This window comes from Phyllobates terribilis, unplaced genomic scaffold (genome assembly GCF_046119375.1).
Source record: "Phyllobates terribilis strain yellow unplaced genomic scaffold, ASM4611937v1 Scaffold_9__5_contigs__length_417890890, whole genome shotgun sequence".
Lineage (NCBI taxonomy): Eukaryota > Metazoa > Chordata > Amphibia > Anura > Dendrobatidae > Phyllobates > Phyllobates terribilis.
The window spans coordinates 301,235,022-301,247,443 of record NW_027362769.1 but is presented as its reverse complement, the minus strand read 5'-3'; the positions used below and the strand labels follow the sequence as shown (position 1 = coordinate 301,247,443).

Sequence of the window (12,422 nt, the reverse complement as noted above, 5' to 3'; positions counted from 1 at the left end):
ACAGCTGGAAATTGGGACTTGTTTTGCTTCCCAGTCATGAGACAGAATAGACAGATTGAAAGAATGCCACTGCAGTGCCAAAAGTAGAAACAATTAGGAATGATTGATAAGTTGCTATTAAAACCCTTTGCACTGGTTCATTTCTGATAAGGTTTGTCCTAATCTAACTTTAGACAATAGATACTCTAGGAGATGAGATGAGGCCACACTGCCAAAAGCTTTTATACAATCTTCAGCAAAAACACCCTGACAGCTTAAAATCCTCATGAGATCTTACCTCCTAATTTAGACTTGGGCATGTAGACGATGGACTGCTAATCCATTGTGCTCTGCATGCATGGGTTCGAATCCCATCCTCATCAGTATAATCTGCTTCTTTCCCTTTGACAAGATTGGCTTTCATTTTTAGGCAAAATGGTGTATACTTCAAGCATGAAAGTTGATTCTTTTCTCTTTCAAGAAAGCTGCTATAGTCCTATCGTCTGGTTTCTACATGTTCATGCAGGCAAGTTGGCTGTGTAGTTAAGATGATACATTAACAATGCAGTTAAGAGATTGAGCTATGCATGCATGGCTTTGAATTCAATCTGTCCTATTTCTTTTCTGATTCTTTTAAGTTTCCAGCTCAAGGTTTTATTTTCTGCCCAAGCAATGAATTCTTCAAACATGAAAGTTTAAATCTTTTACCATTCAAGAAAGCTTCTACCAAACTTTGCTTAGAGAGTCAGATACGTAAGGAGGAGGCATTTCAAAATAGTAAAATAAAATCCACTGGTTTTACTTTTTTCATGCTTGATTCCATCTTTCTTTCTCTTTAGCACTTACAGCACATTCTTATTCCCACTATTGCACTATCACAGAGACTTAGCAAAGGCCAATTTGATGTTGTCCCACTATGAGGATAGAAAGCTTCATACTGAGAAGTTGAAAAGAAGGCACTGCTGAGATTTGAACTCAGGATCTCCTGTTTACTAGACAGGCACTTTAACCAACTAAGCAACAGCACCACAAGCTGATGAGGACAGGAAAACCAGGGAAGATTTAGTCACTGATCGATAATTTCAAGTGGTTAATTGAGCAAAACAACATTGAGCTTCAGTTCCATTCCACGCACAGCAGAAGCATTGAATAAGATGTCGCTCTCAGTCATGGCAATTAAGAAACCGAGTATTTTTTGAAGAGCATTCTCGAAAAGGACCATGACAAATTTGCAGAATGCGACAGAAGCTGTATCGAGAACAAGGGCTTGGGATTTGAAGTTCCATAATTAAATGATCCATCTTTTATCACAGCTGGAAATTGGGACTTGTTTTGCTTCCCAGTCATGAGACAGAATAGACAGATTGAAAGAATGCCACTGCAGTGCCAAAAGTAGAAACAATTAGGAATGATTGATAAGTTGCTATTAAAACCCTTTGCACTGGTTCATTTCTGATAAGGTTTGTCCTAATCTAACTTTAGACAATAGATACTCTAGGGGATGAGATGAGGCCACACTGCCAAAAGCCTTTATACAATCTTCAGCAAAAACACCCTGACAGCTTAAAATCCTCATGAGATCTTACCTCCTAATTTAAACATGGTCATGTAGACGAGGTGGCCGAGTGGTTAAGGCGATGGACTGCTAATCTATTGTGCTCTGCATACATGGGTTCGCATCCCATCCTCATCAGTATTATCTGCTTCTTTACCTTTGACAAGATTGGCTTTCATTTTTAGGCAAAATGGTGTATACTTCAAGCATGAAAGTTGATTCTTTTCTCTTTCAAGAAAGCTGCTATAGTCCTATCGTCTGGTTTCTACATGTTCATGCAGGCAAGTTGGCTGTGTAGTTAAGATGATACATTAACAATGCAGTTAAGAGATTGAGCTATGCATGCATGGCTTTGAATTCAATCTGTTCTATTTCTTTTCTGATTCTTTTAAGTTTCCAGCTCAAGGTTTTATTTTCTGCCCAAGCAATGAATTCTTCAAACAGGAAAGTTTAAATCTTCTACCATTCAAGAGGGCTGCTATCAAACTTTGCTTAGAGAGTCAGATATGTAAGGAGGAGGCATTTCAAAATAGTAAAATAAAATCCACTGGTTTTACTTTTTTCATGCTTGATTCCATCTTTCTTCCTCTTTAGCACTTACAGCAGATTCTTACTCCCACTATTGCACTATCAAAGAGACTTAGCAAAGGCCAATTTGATGTTGTCCCACTATGAGGATAGAAAGCTTCATACTGAGAAGATCAAAAGAAGGCACTGCTGAGATTTGAACTCAGGATCTCCTGTTTACTAGACTGGCACTTTAACCAACTAAGACACAGCACCACAAGCTGGTGAGGATGGGAAAGCCAGGGAAGATTTAGTCACTAATCGATAATCTCAAGTGGTTAATTGAGCAAAACAACATTGAGCTTCAGTTCCATTCCACGCACAGCAGAAGCATTGAATAAGATGTCGCTCTCAGTCATGGCACTTAAGAAACCAAGTATTTTTTGAAGAGCATTCTCGAAAAGGACCATGACAAATTTGCAGAATGCGACAGAAGCTGTATCGAGAACAAGGGCTTGGGATTTGAAGTTCCATAATTAAATGATCCATCTTTTATCACAGCTGGAAATTGGGACTAGTTTTGCTTCCCAGTCATGAGACAGAATAGACAGATTGAAAGAATGCCACTGCAGTGCCAAAAGTAGAAACAATTAGGAATGATTGATAAGTTGATATTAAAACCCTTTGCACTGGTTCATTTCTGATAAGGTTTGTCCTAATCTAACTTTAGACAATAGATACTCTAGGAGATGAGATGAGGCCACACTGCCAAAAGCCTTTTTGCAATCTTCAGCAAAAACAAACTGACAGCTTAAAATCCTCATGAGATCTTACCTCCTAATTTAAACTTAGTTATGTAGACGTGGTGGCCGAGTGGTAATGGTTATGGACTGCTAATCCGTTGTGCTCTGCATGCATGGGTTCAAATCCCATACTCATCAGTATAATCTGCTTCTTTCCCTTTGACAAGATTGGCTTTCATTTTTAGGCAAAATGGTGTACACTTCAAGCTTGAAAGTTGATTCTTTTCTCTTTCAAGAAAGCTGCTATAGTCCTATCGTCTGGTTTCTACATGATCATGCAGGCAGATTGGCTGTGTAGTTAAGATGATACATTAACAATACAGTTAAGAGATTGAGCTATGCATGCATGGCTTTGAATTCAATCTGTCCTATTTCTTTTCTGATTCTTTTAAGTTTCCAGCTCAAGGTTTTATTTTCTGCCCAAGCAATGAATTCTTCAAACATGAAAGTTTAAATCTTCTACCATTCAAGAAGGCTGCTATCAAACTTTGCTTAGAGAGTCAGATACGTAAGGAGGAGGCATTTCAAAATAGTAAAATAAAATCCACTGGTTTTACTTTTTTCATGCTTGATTCCATCTTTCTTCCTCTTTAGCACTTAAAGCAGATTCTTACTCCCACTATTGCACTATCAAAGAGACTTAGCAAAGGCCAATTTGATGTTGTCCCACTATGAAGATAGAAAGCTTCATACTGAGAAGATGAAAAGAAGGCACTGCTGAGATTTGAACTCAGGATCTCCTGTTTACTAGACTGGCACTTTAACCAACTAAGCCACAGCACCACAAGCTGATGAGGACAGGAAAACCAGGGAAGATTTAGTCACTGATCGATAATTTCAAGTGGTTAATTGAGCAAAACAACATTGAGCTTCAGTTCCATTCCACGCACAGCAGAAGCTTTGAATAAGATGTCGCTCTCAGTCATGGCAGTTAAGAAACCGAGTATTTTTTGAAGAGCATTCTCGAAAAGGACCATGACAAATTTGCAGAATGCGACAGAAGCTGTATCGAGAACAAGGTCTTTGGATTTGAAGTTCCATAATTAAATGATCCATCTTTTATCACAGCTGGAAATTGGGACTTGTTTTGCTTCCCAGTCATGAGACAGAATAGACAGATTGAAAGAATGCCACTGCAGTGCCAAAAGTAGAAACAATTAGGAATGATTGATAAGTTGCTATTAAAACCCTTTGCACTGGTTCATTTCTGATAAGATTTGTCCTAATCTAACTTTAGACAATAGATACTCTAGGAGATGAGATGAGGCCACACTGCCAAAAGCCTTTATACAATCTTCAGCAAAAACACCCTGACAGCTTAAAATCCTCATGAGATCTTACCTCCTAATTTAGACTTGGGCATGTAGACGATGGACTGCTAATCCATTGTGCTCTGCATGCATGGGTTCGAATCCCATCCTCGTCAGTATAATCTGCTTCTTTCCCTTTGACAAGATTGGCTTTCATTTTTAGGCAAAATGGTGTATACTTCAAGCATGAAAGTTGATTCTTTTCTCTTTCAAGAAAGCTGCTATAGTCCTATCGTCTGGTTTCTACATGTTCATGCAGGCAAGTTGGCTGTGTAGTTAAGATGATACATTAACAATGCAGTTAAGAGATTGAGCTATGCATGCATGGCTTTGAATTCAATCTGTCCTATTTCTTTTCTGATTCTTTTAAGTTTCCAGCTCAAGGTTTTATTTTCTGCCCAAGCAATGAATTCTTCAAACATGAAAGTTTAAATCTTCTACCATTCAAGAAGGCTGCTATCAAACTTTGCTTAGAGAGTCAGATACGTAAGGAGGAGGCATTTCAAAATAGCAAAATAAAATCCACTGGTTTTACTTTTTCATGCTTGATTCCTTCTTTCTTCCTCTTTAGCACTTATAGCAGATTCTTACTCCCACTATTGCACTATCAAAGAGACTTAACAAAGGCCAATTTGATGTTGTCCCACTATGAGGATAGAAAGCTTCATACTGAGAAAATGAAAAGAAGGCACTGCTGAGATTTGTACTCAGGATCTCCTGTTTACTAGACTGGCACTTTAACCAACTAAGCCGAGCACCACAAGCTGGTGAGGATGGGAAAGCCAGGGAAGATTTAGTCACTAATCGATAATCTCAAGTGGTTAATTGAGCAAAACAACATTGAGCTTCAGTTCCATTCCACACACAGCAGAAGCATTGAATAAGATGTCGCTCTCAGTCATGGCAATTAAGAAACCGAGTATTTTTTGAAGAGCATTCTCGAAAAGGACCATGACAAATTTGCAGAATGCGACAGAAGCTGTATCGAGAACAAGGGCTTGGGATTTGAAGTTCCATAATTTAATGATCCATCTTTTATCACAGCTGGAAATTGGGACTTGTTTTGCTTCCCAGTCATGAGACAGAATAGACAGATTGAAAGAATGCCACTGCAGTGCCAAAAGTAGAAACAATTAGGAATGATTGATAAGTTGCTATTAAAACCCTTTGCACTGGTTCATTTCTGATAAGGTTTGTCCTAATCTAACTTTAGACAATAGATACTCTAGGAGATGAGATGAGGCCACACTGCCAAAAGCCTTTATACAATCTTCAGCAAAAACACCCTGACAGCTTAAAATCCTCATGAGATCTTACCTCCTAATATAAACTTGGTCATGTAGACGAGGTGGCCGAGTGGTTAAGGTGATGAACTGCTAATCCATTGAGCTCTGAATGCATGGGTACGAATCCCATCCTCGTCAGTATAAGCTGCTTCTTTCCCTTTGACAAGATTGGCTTTCATTTTTAGGCAAAATGGTGTATACTTCAAGCATGAAAGTTGATTCTTTTCTCTTTCAAGAAAGCTACTATAGTCCTATCGTCTGGTTTTTACATGTTCATGCAGGCAAGTTGGCTGTGTAGTTAACATGATACATTAACAATGCAGTTAAGAGATTGAGCTATGCATGCATGGCTTTGAATTCAATCTGTCCTATTTCTTTTCTGATTCTTTTAAGTTTCCAGCTCAAGGTTTTATTTTCTGCCCAAGCAATGAATTCTTCAAACATGAAAGTTTAAATCTTCTACCATTCAAGAAGGCTGCTATCAAACTTTGCTTAGAGAGTCAGATACGTAAGGAGGAGTCATTTCAAAATAGTAAAATAAAATCCACTGGTTTTACTTTTTTCATGCTTGATTCCATCTTTCTTCCTCTTTAGCACTTATAGCAGATTCTTACTCCCACTATTGCACTATCAAAGACACTTAGCAAAGGCCAATTTAATGTTGTCCCACTATGAGGATAGAAAGCTTCATACTGAGAAAATGAAAAGAAGGCACTGCTGAGATTTGAACTCAGGATCTCCTGTTTACTAGACAGTCACTTTAACCAACTAAGCCACAGCACCACAAGCTGATGAGGACAGGAAAACCAGGGAAGATTTGGTCACTGATCGATAATTTCAAGTGGTTAATTGAGCAAAACAACATTGAGCTTCAGTTCCATTCCACGCACAGCAGAAGCATTGAATAAGATGTCACTCTCAGTCATGGCAGTTAAGAAACCGAGTATTTTTTGAAGAGCATTCTCGAAAAGGACCATGACAAATTTGCAGAATGCGACCGAAGCTGTATCGAGAACAAGGGCTTTGGATTTGAAGTTCCATAATTAAATGATCCATCTTTTATCACAGCAGGAAATTATGACTTGTTTTGCTTCCCAGTCATGAGACAGAATAGACAGATTGAAAGAATGCCACTGCAGTGCCAAAATTAGAAACAATTAGGAATGATTGATAAGTTGCTATTAAAACCCTTTGCACTGGTTCATTTCTGATAAGGTTTGTCCTAATCTAACTTTAGACAATAGATACTCTAGGAGATGAGATGAGGCCACACTGCCAAAAGCCTTTATACAATCTTCAGCAAAAACACCCTGACAGCTTAAAATCCTCATGAGATCTTACCTCCTAATTTAGACTTGGGCATGTAGACGATGGACTGCTAATCCATTGTGCTCTGCATGCATGGGTTCGAATCCCATCCTCATCAGTATAATCTGCTTCTTTCCCTTTGACAAGATTGGCTTTCATTTTTAGGCAAAATGGTGTATACTTCAAGCATGAAAGTTGATTCTTTTCTCTTTCAAGAAAGCTGCTATAGTCCTATCGTCTGGTTTCTACATGTTCATGCAGGCAAGTTGGCTGTGTATTTAAGATGATACATTAACAGTGTAGTTAAGATGATACATTAACAATGCAGTTAAGAGATTGAGCTATGCATGCATGGCTTTGAATTCAATCTGTCCTATTTCTTTTCTGATTCTTTTAAGTTTCCAGCTCAAGGTTTTATTTTCTGCCCAAGCAATGAATTCTTCAAACATGAAAGTTTAAATCTTCTACCATTAAAGAAGGCTGCTATCAAACTTTGCTTAGAGAGTCAGATACGTAAGGAGGAGGCATTTCAAAATAGTAAAATAAAATCCACTGGTTTTACTTTTTTCATGCTTGATTACATCTTTCTTCCTCTTTAGCACTTATAGCAGATTCTTACTCCCACTATTGCACTATCACAGAGACTTAGCAAAGGCCAATTTGATGTTGTCCCACTATGTGGATAGAAAGCTTCATACTGAGAAGATGAAAAGAAGGCACTGCTGAGATTTGAACTCAGGATCTCCTGTTTACTAGACTGGCACTTTAACCAACTAAGCCACAGCACCATAAGCTGGTGAGGATGGGAAAGCCAGGGAAGATTTAGTCACTAATCGATAATCTCAAGTGGTTAATTGAGCAAAACAACATTGAGCTTCAGTTCCATTCCACGCACAGCAGAAGCATTGAATAAGATGTCGCTCTCAGTCATGGCAATTAAGAAACCAAGTATTTTTTGAAGAGCATTCTCGAAAAGGACCATGACAAATTTGCAGAATGCGACAGAAGCTGTATCGAGAACAAGGGCTTGGGATTTGAAGTTCCATAATTAAATGATCCATCTTTTATCACAGCTGGAAATTGGGACTAGTTTTGCTTCCCAGTCATGAGACAGAATAGACAGATTGAAAGAATGCCACTGCAGTGCCAAAAGTAGAAACAATTAGGAATGATTGATAAGTTGCTATTAAAACCCTTTGCACTGGTTCATTTCTGATAAGGTTTGTCCTAATCTAACTTTAGACAATAGATACTCTAGGAGATGAGATGAGGCCACACTGCCAAAAGCCTTTATACAATCTTCAGCAAAAACACCCTGACAGCTTAAAATCCTCATGAGATCTTACCTCCTAATTTAGACTTGGGCATGTAGACGATGGACTGCTAATCCATTGTGCTCTGCATGCATGGGTTCGAATCCCATCCTCATCAGTATAATTTGCTTCTTTCCCTTTGACAAGATTGGCTTTCATTTTTAGGCAAAATGGTGTATACTTCAAGCATGAAAGTTGATTCTTTTCTCTTTCAAGAAAGCTGCTATAGTCCTATCGTCTGGTTTCTACATGTTCATGCACGCAAGTTGGCTGTGTAGTTAAGATGATACATTAACAGTGTAGTTAAGATGATACATTAACAATGCAGTTAAGAGATTGAGCTATGCATGCATGGCTTTGAATTCAATCTGTCCTATTTCTTTTCTGATTCTTTTAAGTTTCCAGCTCAAGGTTTTATTTTCTGCCCAAGCAATGAATTCTTCAAACATGAAAGTTTAAATCTTCTACCATTCAAGAAGGCTACTATCAAACTTTGCTTAGAGAGTCAGATACGTAAGGAGGAGGCATTTCAAAATAGTAAAATAAATCCACTGGTTTTACTTTTTTCATGCTTGATTCCATCTTTCTTCCTCTTTAGCACTTATAGCAGATTCTTACTCCCACTATTGCACTATCACAGAGACTTAGCAAAGGCCAATTTGATGTTGTCCCACTATGAGGATAGAAAGCTTCATACTGAGAAGATGAAAAGAAGGCACTGCTAAAATTTGAACTCAGGATCTCCTGTTTATCAGACTGGCACTTTAACCAACTAAGCCACAGCACCACAAGCTGGTGAGGACGGGAAAGCCAGGGAAGATTTAGTCACTAATCGATAATTTCAAGTGGTTAATTGAGCAAAACAACATTGCGCTTTAGTTCCATTCCACGCACAGCAGAAGCATTGAATAAGATGTCGCTCTCAGTCATGGCAATTAAGAAACCGAGTATTTTTTGAAGAGCATTCTCGAAAAGGACCATGACAAATTTGCAGAATGCGACAGAAGCTGTATCGAGAACAAGGGCTTTGGATTTGAAGTTCCATAATTAAATGATCCATCTTTTATCACAGCTGGAAATTGGGACTTGTTTTGCTTCCCAGTCATGAGACAGAATAGACAGATTGAAAGAATGCCACTGCAGTGCCAAAAGTAGAAACAATTAGGAATGATTGATAAGTTGCTATTAAAACCCTTTGCACTGGTTCATTTCTGATAAGGTTTGTCCTAATCTAACTTTAGACAATAGATACTCTAGGAGATGAGATGAGGCCACACTGCCAAAAGCCTTTATACAATCTTCAGCAAAAACACCCTGACAGCTTAAAATCCTCATGAGATCTTACCTCCTAATTTAAACTTGGTCTTGTAGACGAGGTGGCCGAGTGGTTAAGGCGATGGACTGCTAATCCATTGTTTTCTGCATGCATGGGTTCGCATCCCATCCTCGTCAGTATAATCTGCTTCTTTCCCTTTGACAGATTGGCTTTCATTTTTAGGCAAAATGGTGTATACTTCAAGCTTGAAAATTGATTCTTTTCTCTTTCAAGAAAGCTGCTATAGTCCTATCGTCTGGTTTCTACATGTTCATGCAGGCAAGTTGGCTGTGTAGTTAAGATGATACATTAACAATGCAGTTAAGAGATTGAGCTATGCATGCATGGCTTTGAATTCAATCTGTCCTATTTCTTTTCTGATTCTTTTAAGTTTCCAGCTCAAGGTTTTATTTTCTTCCCAAGCAATGAATTCTTCAAGCATGAAAGTTTAAATCTTCTACCATTCAAGAAGGCTGCTATCAAACTTTGCTTAGAGAGTCAGATACGTAAGGAGGAGGCATTTCAAAATAGTAAAATAAAATCCACTGGTTTTACTTTTTTCATGCTTGATTCCATCTTTCTTCCTCTTTAGCACTTATAGCAGATTCTTACTCCCACTATTGCACTATCACAGAGACTTAGCAAAGACAAATTTGATGTTGTCCCACTATGAGGATAGAAAGCTTCATACTGAGAAGATGAAAAGAAGGCACTGCTGAGATTTGAACTCAGGATCTCCTGTTTATTAGACTGGCACTTTAACCAACTAAGCCACAGCACCACAAGCAGATGAGGACGGGAAAGCCAGGGAAGAGTTAGTCACTAATCGATAATTTCAAGTGGTTAATTGAGCAAAATAACTTTGAGCTTCAGTTCCATTCCACGCACAGCAGAAGCATTGAATAAGATGTCGCTCTCGGTCATGGCAATTAAGAAACCGAGTATTTTTTGAAGAGCATTCTCGAAAAGGACCATGACAAATTTGCAGAATGCGACAGAAGCTGTATCGAGAACAAGGGCTTTGGATTTGAAGTTCCATAATTAAATGATCCATCTTTTATCACAGCTGGAAATTGGGACTTGTTTTGCTTCCCAGTCATGAGACAGAATAGACAGATTGAAAGAATGTCACTGCAGTGCCAAAAGTAGAAACAATTAGGAATGATTGATAAGTTGCTAATAAAACCCTTTGCACTGGTTCATTTCTGATAAGGTTTGTCCTAATCTAACTTTAGACAATAGATACTCTAGGAGATGAGGTGAGGCCACACTGCCAAAAGCCTTTTTAAAATCTTCAGCAAAAACACCCTGACAGCTTAAAATCCTCATGAGATCTTACCTCCTAATTTAAACTTGGTCATGTAGACGAGGTGGCCGAGTCGTTAAGGCGATGGACTGCTAATCCATTGTGCGCTGCATGCATGGGTTTGAATTCCATCCTCGTCAGTATAATCTGCTTCTTTCCCTTTGACAAGATTGGCTTTCATTTTTAGGCAAAATGGTGTATACTTCAAGCATGAAAGTTGATTCTTTTCTCTTTCAAGAAAGCTGCTATAGTCCTATCATCTGGTTTCTACATGTTCATGCAGGCAAGTTGGCTGTGTAGTTAAGATGATACATTAACAATGCAGTTAAGAGATTGAGCTATGCATGCATGGCTTTGAATTCAATCTGTCCTATTTCTTTTCTGATTCTTTTAAGTTTCCAGCTCAAGGTTTTATTTTCTGCCCAAGCAATGAATTCTTCAAACATGAAAGTTTAAATCTTCTACCATTCAAGAAGGCTGCTATCAAACTTTGCTTAGAGAGTCAGATACGTAAGGAGGAGGCATTTCAAAATAGTAAAATAAAATCCACTGGTTTTACTCTTTTCATGCTTGATTCCATCTTTCTTCCTCTTTAGCACTTATAGCAGATTCTTACTCCCACTATTGCACTATCACAGAGACTTAGCAAAGGCCAATTTGATGTTGTCCCACTATGAGGATAGAAAGCTTCATACTGAGAAGATGAAAAGAAGGCACTGCGGAGATTTGTACTCAGGATCTCCTGTTTACTAGACTGGCACTTTAACCAACTAAGCCGAGCACCACAAGCTGGTGAGGACGGGAAAGCCAGGGAAGATTTTAGCACTAATCGATAATCTCAAGTGGTTAATTGAGCAAAACAACATTGAGCTTCAGTTCCATTCCACACACAGCAGAAGCATTGAATAAGATGTCACTCTCAGTCATGGCAATTAAGAAACCGAGTATTTTTTGAAGAGCATTCTCGAAAAGGACCATGACAAATTTGCAGAATGCGACAGAAGCTGTATCGAGAACAAGGGCTTGGGATGTGAAGTTCCATAATTAAATGATCCATCTTTTACCACAGCTGGAAATTGGGACTTGTTTTGCTTCCCAGTCATGAGACAGAATAGACAGATTGAAAGAATGCCACTGCAGTGCCAAAAGTAGAAACAATTAGGAATGATTGATAAGTTGCTATTAAAACCCTTTGCACTGGTTCATTTCTGATAAGGTTTGTCCTAATCTAACTTTAGACAATACATACTCTAGGAGATGAGATGAGGCCACACTGCCAAAAGCCTTTATACAATCTTCAGCAAAAACACCCTGACAGCTTAAAATCCTCATGAGATCTTACCTCCTAATTTAAACATGGTCATGTAGACGAGGTGGCCGAGTGGTTAAGGCGATGGACTGCTAATCTATTGTGCTCTGCATACATGGGTTTGCATCCCATCCTCGTCAGTATAATCTGCTTTTTATCTTTGACAAGATTGGCTTTCATTTTTAGGCAAAATGGTGTATACTTCAAGCATGAAAGTTGATTCTTTTCTCTTTCAAGAAAGCTGCTATAGTCCTATCGTCTGGTTTCTACATGTTCATGCAGGCAAGTTGGCTGTGTAGTTAAGATGATACATTAACAATGCAGTTAAGAGATTGAGCTATGCATGCATGGCTTTGAATTCAATCTGTCCTATTTCTTTTCTGATTCTTTTAAGTTTCCAGCTCAAGGTTTTATTTTCTGCCCAAGCAATG

At 38.5% G+C, this 12,422-nt stretch overlaps 6 non-coding genes across 6 annotated transcripts; 1 reads left to right on the top strand and 5 right to left on the bottom strand.

The window, feature by feature from the left end:
• Window positions 1-933: 933 nt before the first annotated feature.
• Window positions 934-1,007, bottom strand: TRNAT-AGU (transfer RNA threonine (anticodon AGU)). Its single transcript has one exon. It is a non-coding gene; the product is annotated as a tRNA-Thr (tRNA).
• Window positions 1,008-3,553: 2,546 nt separating this feature from the next.
• TRNAT-AGU (transfer RNA threonine (anticodon AGU)) lies at window positions 3,554-3,627 on the bottom strand. Its single transcript has one exon. It is a non-coding gene; the product is annotated as a tRNA-Thr (tRNA).
• Window positions 3,628-6,149: 2,522 nt separating this feature from the next.
• Window positions 6,150-6,223, bottom strand: TRNAT-AGU (transfer RNA threonine (anticodon AGU)). The gene has a single exon. It is a non-coding gene; the product is annotated as a tRNA-Thr (tRNA).
• A 1,239-nt stretch (window positions 6,224-7,462) lies between these two features.
• TRNAT-AGU (transfer RNA threonine (anticodon AGU)) lies at window positions 7,463-7,536 on the bottom strand. The gene has a single exon. It is a non-coding gene; the product is annotated as a tRNA-Thr (tRNA).
• Window positions 7,537-9,431: 1,895 nt separating this feature from the next.
• TRNAS-GCU (transfer RNA serine (anticodon GCU)) lies at window positions 9,432-9,513 on the top strand. Its single transcript has one exon. It is a non-coding gene; the product is annotated as a tRNA-Ser (tRNA).
• A 570-nt stretch (window positions 9,514-10,083) lies between these two features.
• Window positions 10,084-10,157, bottom strand: TRNAI-AAU (transfer RNA isoleucine (anticodon AAU)). The gene has a single exon. It is a non-coding gene; the product is annotated as a tRNA-Ile (tRNA).
• Window positions 10,158-12,422: the final 2,265 nt, after the last annotated feature.